This window comes from Capra hircus, chromosome 5 (genome assembly GCF_001704415.2).
Source record: "Capra hircus breed San Clemente chromosome 5, ASM170441v1, whole genome shotgun sequence".
NCBI lineage: Eukaryota > Metazoa > Chordata > Mammalia > Artiodactyla > Bovidae > Capra > Capra hircus.
In genome coordinates this window covers 75,870,959-75,889,080 of record NC_030812.1, presented here as the reverse complement: position 1 = coordinate 75,889,080, position 18,122 = coordinate 75,870,959, and the positions used below count along the sequence as shown (strand labels likewise).

Sequence of the window (18,122 nt, the reverse complement as noted above, 5' to 3'; positions counted from 1 at the left end):
CTTCAGCAATATGTGAACCATGAACTTCCAGATGTTCAAGATGGTTTTAGAAAAGGCAGAGGAACCAGAGGTCAAATTGCCAACATCTGCTGGATCATCAAAAAAGCAAGAGAGTTCCAGAAAAACATCTATTTCTGCTTTATTGACTATGCCAGAACCTTTGACTGTGTGGATCACAATAAACTGTGGAAAATTCTGAAAGAGATGGGAATACCAGACCACCTGACCTGCGTCTTGAGAAATTTATATGCAGGTTAGGAAGCAACAGTTAGAACTGGACATGGAACAACAGACTGGGTCCAAATAGGAAAAGGAGTACGTCAAGGCTGTATATTGTCACCTTGCTTATTTAACTTATATGCTGAGTACATCATGAGAAATGCTGGGCTGGAAGAAGCACAAGCTGGAATCAAGACTGCCGGGAGAAATATCAATAACCTCAGATATGCAGATGACACCGTCCTTATGGCAGAAAGTGAAGAGGAACTAAAAAGCCTCTTGATGAAAGTGAAAGAGGAGAGTGAAAAAGTTTGCCTAAAGCTCAACATTCAGAAAAATAAGATCATGGCATCTGGTCCCATCACTTAATGGCAAATAGATGGGGAAACTGGAAACAGTGGTTGACTTTATTTTGGAAAGGGGCTCCAAAATCACTGCAGATGGTGACTGCAGCCATGAAATTAAAAGACGCTTACTTCTTGGAAGGAAAGTTATGACCAACCTAGATAGTATATTGAAAAGCAGAGACATTACTTTGCCAACAAAGGTCCATCTAGTCAAGGCTATGGTTTTTCCAGTAATCATGTATGGATGTGAGAGTTGGACTATAAAGAACGCTGAGCGCCGAAGAATTGATGCTTTTGAACTGTGGTGTTGGAGGAGACTCTTGAGAGTCCCTTGGACTGCAAGGAGATCCAACCAGTCCATTCTGAAGGAGATCAGTCCTGGGTGTTCTTTGGAAGGACTGATGCTGAGGCTGAAACTCCAATACTTTGGCCACCTCATGCAAAGAGTTGACTCACTGGAAAAGACTCTGATGCTGGGAGGGATTGGGGGGCAGGAGGAGAAGGGGACGACAGAAGGTAAGATGGCTGGATGGCATCACCAACTCGATGGACATGAGTTTGAGTGAACTCTGGGAGTTGGTGATGGACAGGGAGGCCTGGCGTGCTGCAGTTCATGGGGTCGCAAAGAGTCAGACATGACTGAGCGACTGAACTGACTGACTGACTGAGTGAAAACCACAGGATTATCAGCTAGAGTCCCTGCCCAGAAGGTATTTACGAACTATATGTAGATATGACATCTATCACCAACCTAGTCACTTAACACCACCTCAGTTGACTCATCTTTGTCATGGACACTAAAATGCCTTGTTGTTGTTTAGTTGCTAAGTTGTATCCAACTCTTTTGCCAATCCATGAACTATAGCCCTCCAGGCTCCTCTGCCATGGGATTTCCCAGGCAAAAATACTAGAATGGCTTGCCATTTCCTTCTTCTTCTTCCCTACCCAGGGATTGAACTAAGTGTTTACTAAATAGTACGCATTTGTCTTCTAGGCTGTGGAATTTTGCAGGTGAGAGAAAGAGAGATGGACAGAATGGAAAGGAAGTAGAAGTAGACTGGCAGAATTACACAGTGTCATTTCATCTGAGTTGTTTTTAAAGCTGAAGGCTATTCCAGTTTTAGACTCCATGTGCAGGACTCAAGCATCCTGGATCTGACCCTAATGCTGCGTTTGTGGTCAGCACATTTTGGGATTGTGCAGCATTGAAGCTGGGGACAGTAGGGCCATGTCTGAAAGCCAAGGCCAGATTGGAGTTTCAGTTCATAATTTGAGAGTTATGGTCATGTAGGCAGCCAAAAGGATTATCAGGAAGTCAGGAGCAGTGGAGTTAGGGAAGTATGGGAAGTAGCCTGAGCAATAGTTGATAGAATGGGAGGAGTCCCTGGGGTAACTTGTCCCAAAATGTGTTCTAAGTGCCACGGGATTTTAACTTGCAATAAATGATAAAAATGTTTCCTGGACATATACTGGGTTCAGAGTTAAACAGGTTTTTGTTTTCGTTTTTTACTGTAGGGCTCTTGATGCCTCAGTATGCCTATTGATATCATGAATCTGCAAGATAAAACTGTCAAATTTGGCAGGTCACAAATATCTCATATAGAATCATGATTAGTTGGTTGGTTGTGGTGGAGTGGTAGAAGGGGGAATTGAGAGATCTTTTTCACAGGGCACACTTTGGTGAAATTTGTCCTAGGACATGTGACACCTCCTGTGAAGACTGCTGTTACTTTTCACCTGGGCTCTTTAATGAACTTCTGTGAGCCCTGTGGAGTCCTGAAGGAACCCACAAACACCAGAAACTTGGCCTTGCTCTCCATAAGTGCATTTTCCTTCCCTCCACCCTAATCCCTTGACTGATATTTGTTATGTTATTGATAAAATTAAGGAAATCAGCCCTTCTAAAGAAAGACAAGTGATTAACCCATAATTACTGGGACCAAAAAAAACAAAAAACGGGCCATAGTCTCTTTTAACTGAACTTGCGTGGGGCAAATAGGCTTTTCCCTTCCCCTTACCTTAACAAGCATTGAAATGATATTTTAAAGAAAATTTCAGAGTGAATATATCTGAAAAGTTTAACAATGAGATTGGAAAATGAGGCAGGTAGAGTGTTAAGACTGGCCAAACCTAATGAGTGAACAGGGCAGACTGTTCTTCCTGCAGTCTCACAGACTCCTAAAATATTGCACACAGAACTCTAGTCTTCTTGCATTCTTAAAGTGAAAGGCACTGTTTCCCTGACAGTTAGTCAGGAGCCTAAGTAAGTGTTATCCTTTCCTCCTCTCTGTCCCTCCCTTCTTAAGTCAGTCCCTTTCTAATTCTCTCCTTTTCATCCTCTGCCATTGCTGATCGGAGAAGGCAATGGCACCCCACTCCAGTACTCTTGCCTGGAAAATCCCATGGACGGAGGAGCCTGGTGGGCTGCAGTCCATGGGATCGTGAAGATTCGGACATGACTGAGCGACTTCACTTTCGCTTTTCACTTTCATGCATTGGAGAAGGAAATGGCAACCCACTCCAGTGTTCTTGCCTGGAGAATCCCAGGGACGGGGGAGCCTGGTGGGCTGCCGTCTTATGGGGTCGCACAGAGTCGGACACGACTGAAGCGACTTAGCAGCAGCAGCAGCAGCCATTGCTGATAGGGTAAATGGTCCAGTTGCCTCCTAATGGCAGTTAGCAAAGGGATGGGGGCAAGGGGACTAACACCTAAGGGACTGGACATATCTTTCAGAATTAGCTAAGGGTAAGAATTATGTCTTATTCGTCCTCCTGTCCCCAGTAATTAGCAGAGTACCTGGCACTTTTAATTAGGGAGTTATCACTTAGTACCTGTAAGGAAAAACCAAAGGAAAAAAGAATAAAGTAGAAGGTTTTGTTACTCATTTTGCAGTTGGCCATTGGATATTCTCAGAGCTTATAAAAGCAGTTTGTACTTTGGAGGCATAAAGATGAGAGCTATTAAATACTGAATTTAAGGGGTTATGGTGGGCAGTTAAAGGTGCTTTTCAGAAAATGATTGTTAAAAACTAGTGATTGTGAGTAATGTAAAATGGAGGGAAAATGAAAAAAGTTATGGAATCCAGGATATGTATTTATAATCATGGTAAAAGTGAAGAATAATCATTAAATTGTTTGGGATTGAAATGATCTACAGTAAATTCTACTCTGCATCAGATGTCAGGCTCAAGGAATTCCCTGCAGTCCAGTGGTTAAGACTCTGCACTTTGACTGCTGAGGTTCAATCCCTGGTCAGGAAACTAAGATCTCACAAGCCTCATGGGGCAGCCAAAAAAAAAAAAAAGTCAGATATCACATTGTCATTACTAATACTGTTATGTTTAATGTACCAGGCCACTTATTTGTCAATAATTCATTATTGTATTAATTTGCAAAAGAGTCATTAACTGGTCAAAATTTATCCAAAATGGCCTATTGGGAATCCCTGAAAGTAGCAGAGACACTGAAGCAAATGGCAGCTGCTAGTAAGCAAGCATGAGCAAGTGCTGTAAGTCAGAATTCAGGCCTTAGTAAGGGTAAATATAAGGAGAATGCCAGGCATAGGAGGAGGCAAAAGGGAAGGGCTTTAAGAGATTAGAGGGAGGAGAGAGTAAAGATCTGGTCCCCTGATCCACTATCCTGACAGTTATACAGCTGTATTATATGGGTTATAAAAATAATAGCAAATAGTTATATAGCAATTATCATGTGCTAGCTAGTACTCTAGTACTTTCACTAGAATTAAATCATAATTTTCACAGCAACCTTATAAGAGGGGTACTGTTGTAAATTCTATGAATTCTCATTTAGAGATCAGGAAATTTATGTAAGTCAGTCACCCAACTATTAAATGGTAAAGCTAGGATTTGAACCTAGGCAAATGAGAGTTGTATGACAGAGGTACCCTGAAGAATGTTTAAATTGCTGGAAAGGTGTGTTGGCATATGTGCTAAGTTGCTTCAGTTGTGTCCGATTCTTTGCAACCCAATGGACTCTAGTCTTCTAGGCTCCTCTGCCCATGGGATTCTCCAGGCACGAATACTGGAGTGGGTTATCATGCCCTCCTTCAGAGGATCTTCCTGATCCAAGGGTTGAACAGCCATCTCATGTCTCCTGCATGGGCAGGTAGGTTCTTTACCATTAGTGGCACCTAGAAAGCCCAAGGGTGTGTTTAGTAAACTAGCTGTAAAACTAGTACAAATGGCCCAGAAACAGCCATGTGTTACGCTTCTGGGGATCAAAGAAAGTTGCTTAGGTGTGCATGTGTGCAGCCTCTAATCAGATACAGATGATCCTATGGGGAAATCTAATACCAGTTAGCAGGCCCATCTGCACATTAATATACTTAGAGGTCTTCCATGGTATGTTCATCAGTTTCAAAATTTTAAATTGTTATAAACCTTAGACTCAGGCAAAAAGTGTGATGACTTCAAAACTCAGCACTTACTTGATTAGGTTAGACAGCTTCTCAGGGATATTTCTCATTGTCAGTACAGCAGTAATGCAGGATGTTTTGATAAATCTAGGGCTCAGCTTCTTCCACTTAGTTATAAGAAAGAAGGAACCAAGAAATGGGTGTTATTATAAATTGGATAACATCATGGAATCAATGAACATGAATTTGAGCAAATTCAGGGAGATAGTGAAGGACAGGGAAGCCTGCCGTGCTGCAATCCATGGGGTCCCAAAGAGTAAAACATAACCTAGCCACTGAACAACAGATAAATTAGCAGCAGTTTATCCGATAAAGCACAGCAGGCTGTGAACCTCCTTCATCTCAGATGGTGTCAACTAGAACTGCCCTTTGCAAGTAGGCAAAAAGAACAACATGTAATTGATTGTGGTTTGTCTTTACTCTCACCTTCCGCTTTGGTCATGGCTGTAGACACAGAGTAATTTTTTTGTGCTTTAAATAGCAAGAGTTTTTCTGTAATCTTGACCAACATTCTTTGTTAACTATGGCCAAAAAGGGAACCTCCATCAGGGTATGGTTGAGGGTGGAAGAACTGCCCCTAGCTCCCTTCCCCATGCAGGATGATGCAGAGGAAGTTTGATCTGTACCCAAAATAACACTATATCAAAGCACAACAGAACACACTGATCAAGCAGCCCCAGCACCAACCCAGAAGGCATGGTGGAATGTCATTTCAGCACTTCCTGTGTGGGGATTCATGGCACCTAACAAATGGTCACTCTGAAAGTGGGGACCAGGGATTTAGACCACTAGAACTCATGATTAAATTGTAGTGATATATACAGTCTGCTGTATTGGGCTTTCCAGGTGGCTTCAGTAGTAAGGAATCCACTTGCCGATGCAGGTTGGATGCCTGGGTCGGGAAGATCCCCTGAAAAAGGAAATGGCAAGCCACTCCAGTATTCTTGCCTGGGAAGTGCCACGGCTAGAGAAGCCTGGCAGGCAACAATCCATGGAATTGCAGAGTTGGATATGACTGAGCGACTGGACAGTAGCTGCAGCATATATACATATACATAACAGGTACCGTGATTGTGGGCCTCATCTATAAGCTCAAAACTTCCATCAAAACTGGAACTCAATCTTAGTGATTTGTGTTTCAGTTTATCTAATAAAATTTTAACTTTGAAAGGATTAGTCACTATAGCAGTCTTTAGAAATTTTATTAATGTTTCCATTACTTTTGAGTAGCAAAAATTTTAATAAAATTATGAAACATGTTTCAGGAAAATTGTTACTAGTTTGAAAACAAATTATTTTGTGTTTTCAGAGGCTGCATTTATTTTATCTCATTATATATATTGTTGGATTTGCCTTAGATACAGTAGTAACAGTTAGTTACCTTTATACATATTTTATTTGTAGCATAAAGCAGTGTATATTGCTGATCCTATTCGTTACACCAGATGTCTTGCTGTTCACACTGTCCACACTGTTTGCTGAATCCAGGGTAGGCAAGGCTCGAGGTAGGAGGCTGGAAGGAGACTTGAGGAGCCGTAGGAACTACAGACATGAGTATTCTCTCCTGGCTGGCATGGCAACCATAACACAGCCTCTCTTCTGGCTGATGCAGCTACATCTGTAGCAGCAGCCATAACATAACCATAAATAGCTATAACGTAACCTCATATGACGTAACCATGATGTCACTCCAGTGTAGACTGATGCTGCAGCAGCCAGGGCTTCCAGGGTGAAGTTCTTACAGGCCTACCGCAAAAAGTAGCCCGTCGCCAAGCAAGTACCTCATGACACGCATGCAGTGCTGTCCGTGATCTCAGCCATACACAACCGTGCAGTCATTGCTTACAGAACATGGGGTGAGAGGGGCTTGAGAGCATGGGTTGAGAGAGCTTGACTGGTGCCATCTTGTTAATTTCCCCACACAGTGGAACCTTTAAAAATAAGGAATATCTACAGCTACCTACCTTCAAGGCTTATTTTAAGTTCATATTACTTTTAAACTTCAAAGATCTGAAGCAATCTACTTTTCCTAACAGTTTAACTCTATACTATTCTATAATTTTAGGTAGTATCAGATGCTGAGTCTGAAACACTGGCAGCTGTAGTGCATTTTAGTTGGGCTATTAAATGTAAATAAAATTACAGAAAATATTTCAGTCCATTGCTGGGACTTTTGGCTGCTACATTTTTTTTTTTTCAATCAAGACAAACATTTAGATAGTTCCACAATTCCGGATGTTTAGAAATCTCCTGGATTCAGAAAGATGCATTGGGTACAGTTCCGCTCTATTTAGATAGATATTTGTATAGATAGATATTTATCTATATAGATATTTAGATATTCAGATATTTAGAATTTGTATATAAATAACTTGGAATGTTTAAATTTTACCTCAGAATGGAAATGTTTGAAATTTTGTGTAGATTGAGTTCTCAAGCAGCTCCATCTTTCCTTATTGTTGAAATTTAGAAAACACTTCTCATGAAATAGAAAATGAAAATGTAAGCAGATGAAGAGAAACTTGCCTAAAGAGTCTAGAAATTATTCCTTCAACAATTAGTTACTGAGCATCTACTTAATTTGGCAGGTGATGTTCATGAGATGTTCCCAGGGCTTACATTCTAACCAGGGCAGAGAGACAATTAACAAAATAAATAATGCAGTTTGTTAGAAGGTGATAAGTACTATGGGAGGGGGTACAATGTGTAAAGCAGTTACAACAGTTAACTATGACAATATCTTATAGCAGTTAACTGTATATATATTATATATATATAGCAGCTCACTATATATAATATATATATATTACACCAGCTAACTATAACTATATGTTGAATGGCAAACCATTCCATATCACAGTAATTCAAGTCATTGCCCCAACCACTAATGCCAAAGAAGCTGAAGTTGAGCAGTTCTATGCAGACGTATAAGACATTCTAGAACTAAACCAAAAAAAGATGTCCTTTTCATTATAAGAGACTGGAATGCAAAAGTAGGAAGTCAAGAGATACTGGTGTAACAGGCAACTTTGGCCTTGGAGCACAAAATGAAGCAGAGCAAAGGCTAACAGAGTTTTGTCAAGAGAACGCACTGATCATAGCTAACACCCTCTTCCAACAACACAAGAGAAGACTCTGCACATGGACATCACCAGATGGTCAATACTGAAATCAGATTGGATTATATTCTTTGCAGCCAAAGATGGAGAAGCTCTATGCAGTTAGCAAAAACAAGACCTGGAGCTGACTGTGGCTCAGATCATGAGCTCCTTATTGCCAAATTCAGACTTAAGTTGAAGAAAGTAGGGAAAACCATGAGACCATTCAGGTATCACCTAAATCAAATCCCTTACAATTATACAGTGGAAATGACAAACAGATTCAAGGGATTAGATCTGATAGACAGAGTGCATGCAGAGCTATGGATGGAGGTTTCTGACATTGTACAGGAGGCAGTGAGCAAGACCATCCCCAAGAAAAAGAAATGCAACAAGGCAAAATGATTGTCTGAGGAGGCCTTACAAATAGCTGAGAAAAGAAGAGGAGAAAAGGAAAGATGTACCTATTTGAACACAGATTTCCAAAGAATAGCACGGAGAGATAAGAAAGCCTTCCTCAGTGATCATAGCAGAGAGATAGAGGAAAACAATGAGATGATGCTGTGAAAGCGCTGCACTCAATATGCCAGCAAAACTTGAAAACTCAGCAGTGGCCACAGGACTGGGAAAGGTCATTTTTCATTCCAATCCCAAAGAATGTTCAAAGTACTATACAATTTCACTCATCTGACACGCTAGCAAAGTAATGCTCAAAATTCTCCAAACCAGGCTTCAACAGTACATGAATGGAGAACTTCCAGATGTTCAAGTTGGATTTAGAAAACACAGAGGACCCAGAGATCAAATTGTTAACATACTTTAGATCATAGAAAATGCAAGAGAATTCCAGAAAAACATCTGCTTCTGCTTTATTGACTATACCAAAGCCTTTGACTGTGTAGATCACAACAAACCCCAGAAAATTCTTCAAGAGATGGGAATACCAGACCACCTTACCTGCCTCCTGAGAAATCTGTATGCAGGTCAAGAAGCAACAGTTAGAACTGGACATGGAACAACAGACTGGTTCCAAGTAGGTAAGGGAGTACGTCAAGGCTGTATATTGTCACCCTGCTTATTAAACTTATATGCAGAGAATATCATGCAAAATGCTGGCCTGGATGAAGCACAAGCTGGAATCAAGATTGCTGGGAGAAATATCAGTAACCTCAGATGTGCAGATGACACCACCCTTATGCAGAAAGTGAGGAAGAACTAAAGAGAAAGTGAAAGAGGAGAGTGAAAAAGTTGGCTTAAAACTCAGCATTAAGAAAACTAAGATAATGGCATCCGGTCCCATTACTTCATGGCAAATAGATGGGGAAACAGTAGAAACAGAGACAGATTTTATTTTGGGGGCTCAAAAATCACTTCAGATGTTGACTGCAGCCATGAAATTAAAAGATGCTTGCTCCTTAGAAGAAAAGTTATGACCAACCTAGACAGCATATTAAAAAGCATAAACATTACTTTCCAACAAAGGTCCATCTAATCAAAGCTGTGGTTTTTCCAGCAGTCATGTACAGATGTGAGAGTTGGAGTATAAGGAAAGCTGAGCACTGAAGAATTGATGCGTTTGAACTGTGGTGTTGGCGAATACTCTTGAGAGTCCCTTGGCCTGCACGGAGATCCAACCAGTCCATTTTAAAGGAATCAGTCCTGAATATTCTTTGGAAGGACTGATGCTGAAGCTGAAACTCCAATACTTTGGCTACTTTATCCGAAAAACTACTCTTTGGAAAAAAGATGCTGGGAATGATTGAAGGCAGGAGGAGAAGGGGTCGACATAGGATAAGATGGTTGGATACATCACCGGCTCAATGGGTATGAGTTTGAGCAAGCTCCGGGAGTTGGTGATGGACAGGGGAGCCTGTTGTGCTGCAGTCCATGGGGTTGCAAAGAGTTGGACATACTGAACAACTAAACTGAACTGATAACTATATATTATAACAATTAAGTATAACTGCTATAACTTTGAGTAGCAGTTATACTAGATAAGAGTGGTCAGGGTAGCCCATGTTGCAAGATGCAATTTGAGCCAAGATGTGAAGAGAAAGCAGTTATCTGGGGGAAGAGCATTGCAGCAAAAAACAGCTAAACCAATTCCTGTAAAGCATGCTTTTCCTGTTGGAGGAATAGCAGGGTATCAGTATGACTAGAGTGTAGTGAGCAAGGGGGTAATACTAGGCAATGAGGTCATTGCTAAGGGGACTAAAGACCAGATCATGTAAAGCCTGTCAGCTGCAATTAACAGTTCAGTTATTAAACTATGAGTGAAATGTGGAGCTGTTGAAGAATATTAAGCACAGGAGTGACGTAATCTGAGTTGGGTTTTAAAAGGGACTGTCTGGCATTTTTGAAAACATATACTGAGTATAGTACTTTTCCCATTGGCTCAGCAGTAAAGAATCTGCCTCCAATGCAAGAGCTACAGGAGACACAGGTTTGATCCCTAGGTTGGGGAGATCCCCTAGAGGAGGAAATGGCAACCCACTCCAGTATTCTTGCCTGAAAAATGCAGTGGACAGAGGAGCCAGGCAGACTAGTCCGTGGAGTCACAAAGAGTCAGACACAACTGAGCGACTAAGGACACACACTGAGAACAAGGGTGGGTGCAGGGAGACCAGATGGAGGGTCTTGTTGTAATCCAGTCAGTGATTGTGGTAATTTAGACCAGAATAGTAGCTGTGCAGGTGGTAATGGTAGATGATAGAGTCAACAGAATTTCCTGGTGGTTACATCCCCTTTTGGGCTTCTCTGATAGCTCAGTTGCTAAGGAATCATCCTGCAATGTAGGAGACCTTGGTTTGATTCCTGGGTCGGGAAGATCCGCTGGAGAAGGGATAGGCTACCCACTCCAGTATTCTTGGGTTTCCCTTGTGGCTAAGCTGGTAAAGAATCCGCCTGCAATGTGGGAGACCTGGGTTTGATCCGTGGGTTGGGAAGATCCCCTGGAGAAGGGAAAGGCTACCCACTCTAGTATTCTGGCCTGGAGAATTCCATGGACTGTATAGGCCATGGGGTCGCAAAGAGTCAGACACATCTGAGCAACTTTCACTATGATACAGAGTGCAAGAGAAAAGAAGAGGACTTTAGAATACTTCCAAGCTCTAGTCCTAAGCACAGATGAAATTGCCATTTACTGAGATGGAGAAGATGGTAAAGGCAGTTTATTTTGAGTGAGAATTGAGAGGTAACAGTCTGATTTGAGTGTGTCAGATGTTAATTACTTCTTAGACATACTAGTGGAGATGCTAAGTAGGCAGTTGAATGCATTTATATTTCTTTATTTTTTATTAAGCAAGAAATATGCTTTTTTAGTTACTTTTTTGTTTACATGCATAATAAAAAGTTTAACATCTTACCTATTTTAAGTGTATAGTTTATTGGCATTGTTATAATTCTCTAAGTCATGTATAGCTCTTTTGTGACCCCTGGGACTGTAGCTTGCCAGGATCCTCTGTCCGTGGGATTTCCCAGGCAAGAATACTGGAGTGGGTTGCCATTCTTTCTCCAGGAGATCTTCCCCACCCAGGGATTGATCTCCAGGCTCCTGCACTGGCAGGTGGATTCTTTACCACAGAGTCCCCAGGAACCTCACTGGCATTAAGTACATTCCATTGTCGTAGTGCTGTGACAACCATCCATCCATAGAACTCTTTTTGATTTTATAAAACTTAACTTTTGTAAAATAGTAACTTCGTTCTTCCATCCCTCTAGTCCCTGGCACCACTACTCTAATTTCTTTTTTTTTTAAATATAAATTTACTTATTTTAATTGGAGGTTAATTGCTTTACAATATTGTATTGGTTTTGCCATACATCAACATGAATCCGCCACAGGTGTACACGTGTTCCCCATCCTGAACCCTCCTCCCTCCTCCCTTCCTGTACCATCCCTCTGGGTCGTCTCAGTGCACCAGCCCCAAGCATCCAGTATCATGCATCGAACCTGGACTGGCGATTCATTTCATATCCCCAGTTTTGACTACTCTATGTAACTCATATAAATGGAATCATAAGGTATTTGTGTTTTTCAGCTGACATATTTCACTTAACATAATGGCTTCAAGGCCACCCAATCTGTAGCATGTATCAGAATTTCCTTCATTTTCATGCTGAATAATATTCAATTGTATATATATTCCACATTTTATTTATGCATTCATCTGTCAACAGATACTTGGTTTGCCTCCACAGCTTAGCTATTATGAATAATGCTGCTATGAACATAGGTGTGCACTTACAAGTGAAGTGAAGTGAAAATCGCTCATTCGTGTCCGACTCTTTTGACCCCATGGACTGTATAGGCCAGAATACTGGAGTGGGTAGCCTTTCCCTTCTCCAGGGGATCTTCCCAACCCACGGATCAAACCCAGGTCTCCCACATTGCAGGCAGATTCTTTACCAGCTGAGCCACAAGGAAAGCCCAAGAATACTGGAGTGAGTAGCCTATCTCTTCTCCAGTGGATCTTCCTGAACCAGGAATCGAACTGGAGCCTCCTGCATTGCAGGAGGATTCTTTTCCAACTGAGCTATGACATATAAAGGGTATTCTTTTAAAAATACTTTGTAGTACATTTACTTGGCAACGTTGATAGATTTTCTTTTTTATAGAAGTATATTTTTGTTATAAATGATTTTAATGATATTGCTCTATGGACAGCAAAACATAGAAGTTCTCATTTGTTCTCTCACCCTACCCCTGTCCCTTTGTCATGTTACCTTCCATTCCTTTCACTACATTTATACATGTTTGTATATATCTTATTTTTTTAATTGGATTATATCATACATACTTTTCTAGTTTTTTTGGTCTTTTATTTAATAATACCTTGAAGATTTCCCCAGTCTTATTTTTGTTTTTCACAACTATGTATGTTGCATAATGTTGCATTGATTATCCATGTACATATGCTTTTACACACACAAGATTTTTTCTGTAGATTGGATTCCTAGGTTTCGATTTTCTAGGTCCAAGGAAATTTCTTAAAATTGTCCATATATTTTCTTCTCCAAGAAGAAGAAAATTCTTCTCTTTTGTGATTTATTAATTATTTGGCAAGGTAGGGTGGGCGTGGGTATGGATTTTGTTATTGAGTTCTTCAAGTTTGGGAAACTAAAGTAGTTTTCTGAAATAAATTTACTTGCTATAGATTTGTTACCCTTAGCCATGAGTTTTATAACCTTTATTACTGTTTTTTTTTTTTTAAGTGCAATTGATGTCTTAGTCTAGGCATTTTAAACAGCACATGGGAGATATGACCCATATCCAGAATCTGTGAGACAAATGGAGAGTCTTGAAGGGATGATAGGAGAGACTATTGAAAAATGTCTTATAACAGATAGAATATTTTCCTGTGGATAAACTTGGCAGATACTGATCTCAGCAAGGCAGCAGCATTTGGTGGCATGAAGTCAAATCTTAATTTCCTGCCCAGGAATTGAACCTGGGTGCCCTGAATGAAAACTTGGAATCCTAGCCACCAAATCCGCAAGGGCTGGAAGCTAATTTTCCCTGGATCTTTGTCCCCAGTGAAAAATGTGTTTATCACAGAGGCAGAAACTCTATAAATATCAGATACAAAGTTTATTATTAAAGACATAGCAGAACAAAAAGTGGGAGAGCACATAGAGAAACTGTTTAGTTGAGATAGAAGCAAGGCAGAGATTCCCTACTGGAGAAAAAGGGTGTGGGCATCCGTTCCTAGTGAGGAGGAACACTGTAAAGAGTGGTGTTAAGTCATTTATATAAAGGCAGTTCTTCCTGCTCTGTCTTAAGACTAACTGGTTTTCCTTCAGACGAGTTATCTGATTTCTTTTTCCACACCTGACCTACCTGGGACCCTGCCCTGGGGTGCGCACACAGTCAAAATGGATCTTGAAGTTAAGGCTTCTGGGAGAAGCAAGACTCATTATGGCCTGAAATCATCCTTCAACTTTTGACTTTAAGGAGCCTTTCTGAACATGTATAATGTCTCTCTTATCTTTTACTTAGAAGGATCTTTGCCTCTCTCTGTCCTTGCCATGATTATTGCCTTAAGGTGTTAACAAGAGACAAGACTAGCTATTTACCCAGTTTCTGTTGTTACTTCCATTTCCAAGAGCAAATGGGGAGATGGTTGTAAATTCCTCAACTGCAGCCCACCTATCTCTTATCTCAGGAAAGGCAAAGAGGAGGCTGACTGATTGTAAATGTCCAACCTGGAACCCATCTATCTCCTACCTTGAACTACCTTACTCAGTGACCAAATTTAGCACCACATGTGCTAATAATGTTAATATCATGCAGTGGTGTAATGTAGTGAGATGGGTAAATCACCTGTAGAATGTTCTTTCCCCAAACCTGTAAACCCAGTCTAATCATGAGAAAAGAATTTGAGGGCCACTCTACAAAATACCTACCAGCACTCTTCAAAAGTGCCAAGGAAATGAAAGACAAGCAAAGACTGAGTAACTCTCACAGATTGGAGAACTAAATGCAACATGATATCTTGGTTTGGATGCTGTGACAGAAAAAGACTGTTAGTGGAAAAATGGTGAAATCTGAAATCTGTGGTTTAGTATTGTACCAATATTAAATTCTTAGTTTTGTAACATACCATAGTTATATAAGATGCTAACCTAAGAGTCTGAGTGCAACTCTCCTGTAAATCTAAGGTTATTTCAAAATAAAGGGTTTTTTGTTTCTGGGTTTTTTTTTTTTTTAAACTATCTCTTTCCTTCTGGGCAATATAATCCTAGAAAGATTGTCTTCCTTAGAAAATTATTCTGTGCTTGTAAGTTAAGAGATCCTTTTGTCCTGAGAGGTGGTCAGTCCATGAAGATCTTCTAGGCTAGAGAATTGGCACAGTTGGAAGAGATGTTTTGGTTGTGTGAGGCAGTATAGACAAGGCTATAATGCCCAAAAGAGTGATCTGAGGTCATGGATCCAATGACAAGAGATTATGCCTGAAGAATCAGGAAGTGAGTGGACTTTGCTTTGAAGTAAATCCAACCTTAATTTGTGGAAGATTCATTCAACAGTAAGTTGGCAAAATATAACAACCCAGCACAAAGTTTTGCGAATAAGAGACAAAGTCACCCTAACCAGTCAGAGAGATTATCTGCCACTCACAAGTATCATGCAGAAGACAATATATGAAAAGTAAGCCACAGTAGGAACCTTTCCAGTTAGAACTGGGAGGTTTATGCAGTCACGGATGAGGTTGGATTAACTGAGGATATCTGATGATACCTTGTGGTTACATATGTCTAGAATTTCTTACAGGATATGTGACCCAGCAAGCATGAGACAGAGGAATGCAAAATGGTTAAGACCCTACACCCCATGCTAACATAATGTTGTATCTGTGCCCAAGATACTTGTTTAATCACCCCTCCTGGTTCTTGGTTAATTGGAATCTGAAAGCCTCTATTGTTAGTAATAAAAGCTCTTGGATGGGTAGACCATCTGGTTACAATTTTGGTTTCAAGTCCCTGTTATGCAACTGGTACCCAAATAAGGACTGTCTCCAAATGTGAGTAGTCTGAGTCAGTCATAAACAAGCAAAAAAAATATTCCTCTGTGTTGCTAATATCCAAGATGTTAGAAGATGAAGTGTTTAATGAAATGGTGCTGCTTAATTTTAGTCAAACTTCCTTTACCATGCATGATGTGTTTGACCTAGACCATGGTTAACAAACTTTTCCTGTAAAGGACCAGATAATAAATAATAGTAAAGATTTTGAACTTTGTATGGTTTCTGTTGCATATTTGCCTTTGCTTTAAAAAAAAAAACAACACACCTTTTAAGTATGTGTTTTCTGCATCTTTCACTCTATTTTCATACCTTGTGATAATGGTTGAAGTCTGAGATGGGCTTTAAATAAGGATCTATAATGAAGTTTCTGGCTATGGATTTACTATCACTGGCAAAAGATTTGTAATCATGACTTGAATGGATTTAAAAGAAAATAGATGTGTAGTTGATCTCTTACTGCAGGCATTTCATCATATTCATCTGAGATGAATAAATGGGATCTTGTAAATCCATCAGATCATGATCTTCGTTTTCTGAATGTTGAGCTTTAAGCCAACTTTTTCACTCTCCACTTTCACTTTCATCAAGAGGCTTTTTAGTTCCTCTTCACTTTCTGCCATAAGGGTGGTGTCATCTGCATATCTGAGGTTATTGCTATTTCTCCCGGCAATCTTGATTCCAGCTTGTGCTTCTTCCAGCCCAGCGTTTCTCATGATGTACTCTGCATATAAGTTAAATAAGCAGGGTGACAATATACAGCCTTGACGTACTCCTTTTCCTATTTGAAACCAGTCTGTTGTTCCATGTCCAGTTCTAACTGTTGCTTCCTAACCTGCATATAGGAAGATCATGGCATCTGGTTCCATCACTTCATGGGAAATAGATGGGGAAACAGTGAAAACAGTGGCAGACTTTATTTTGGGGGGCACCAAAATCACTGCAGATGGTGACTGCACCCATGGAATTAAAAGACACTTACTCCTTGGAAGAAAAGTTATGACCAAGCTAGATAGCATGTTGAAAAGCAGAGACATTGCCAACAAAGGTCCATCTAGTCAAGGCTATGGTTTTTCCAGTGGTCATGTATGGATGTGAGAGTTGGACTCTGAAGAAGGCTGAGTGCCGAAGAATTGATGCTTTTGAACTGTGGTGTTGGAGAAGACTCTTGAGAGTCCCTTGGACTGCAGGGAGATCCAACCAGTCCATTCTGAAGGAGATCAGCCCTGGGATTTCTTTGGAGGGAATGATGCTGAAGCTGAAACTCCAGTACTTTGGCCACCTGATGCGAAGAGTTGACTCATTGGAAAAGACTCTGATGCTGAGAGGGATTGAGGGCAGGAGGAAAAGGGGATGACAGAGGATGAGATGGCTGGATGGCATCACGGACTCGATGGACGCGAGTCTGAGTGAACTCCGGGAGTTGGTGATGGACAGGGAGGCCTGGAGTGTTGCGATTCATGGGGTCGCAAAGAGTCGGACACGACTGAGCAACTGAAGTAACTAACTAAACCCATCAGATCATACAAGTTTGCTATCCAGAAATTAAGTGCCTAGTTTTCAGTTAAAAATTATTTATTCAAGACATTTTTTGTTTCTAAATAGGTTAGTTATTAAAGTTGCTTCATCTTTTAATATGTAGCAGTGGTGTCTATTTTTTTCAAGATTCAATTTAATTTGTTTTCTCATTTACCCCCTCCAGCTGGCCCCCTTTTATTGTTTTGTTGCCATAAATCATCTCTAAAGCTGTATTCTTGCTTTCACAGTGTCTCATTTTACTGTTAAGTTGCAGTTTCTGCCTCTGTTTTGTAGTTGGGCTGTGGATTTTCAGTTTCTGCTCCAAGGCCATCCTTCACTAGACCCCAGCAGGTAATCTTTCAGATACTAAGCCATTCTTGGGATATTTGTGGAACAAAAATTCTAATGCCCCTAAAAGACTAAGTGGCTGGATGGTACACTGCGGGTTTTTCCAAATATACTTTGACTACTAAATTGGTTTTTCTAAGAAGGTAGATAAGGTCATACATTTGAAGACTTAGCTTTTATTTCTTTGCTTATTTTACCAATATGTTGTCACATAATGTTCCTTAAACCTTGCATTCATGGCCTTTGTTATGTTTGGCTAGACAATGCTTTATTTAGATGGCAGTCCATTTTAGCAGAAGGGTGCCTGATGAAACTCATTTAATGTGTCGTAGCATTTGGTCTCTAATAACTTCTCAGACAATACTTGCAACTATTAAATCTTCTAAAACTTGTTTTACCTAGATACATTTTAAGGTGTACCCAGAAAATAAAGCAGTATTATAGTTTTTAGTCTGGAGAAGGCAATGGCACCCCACTCCAGTACTCTTGCCTGGAGAATCCCATGGATGGAGGAGCCTGGTAGGCTGCTAGTCACTGGTAGTCCATGGGGTCGCTAAGAGTCAGACATGACTGAGCGACTTCACTTTCACTTTTCACTTTCATGCATTGGAGAAGGAAATGGCAACCCACTCCAGTG

At 40.5% G+C, this 18,122-nt stretch overlaps 1 protein-coding gene across 5 annotated transcripts in view; it reads left to right on the top strand.

The window, feature by feature from the left end:
• Window positions 1-18,122, top strand: part of FGD4 (FYVE, RhoGEF and PH domain containing 4) — a 236,577-nt gene that overhangs the window by 138,256 nt on the left and 80,199 nt on the right. Inside the window, exon 1 of one of the 5 annotated variants that reach the window (XM_018048327.1) lies at window positions 17,431-17,488. The exons of the other annotated variants lie outside the window; for them this stretch is intronic. The gene's annotated coding sequence lies outside the window, so the exon portion shown is untranslated. Of the gene's footprint in view, window positions 1-17,430; window positions 17,489-18,122 lie in introns of those variants that run through there. 5 annotated transcript variants of the gene reach the window in all.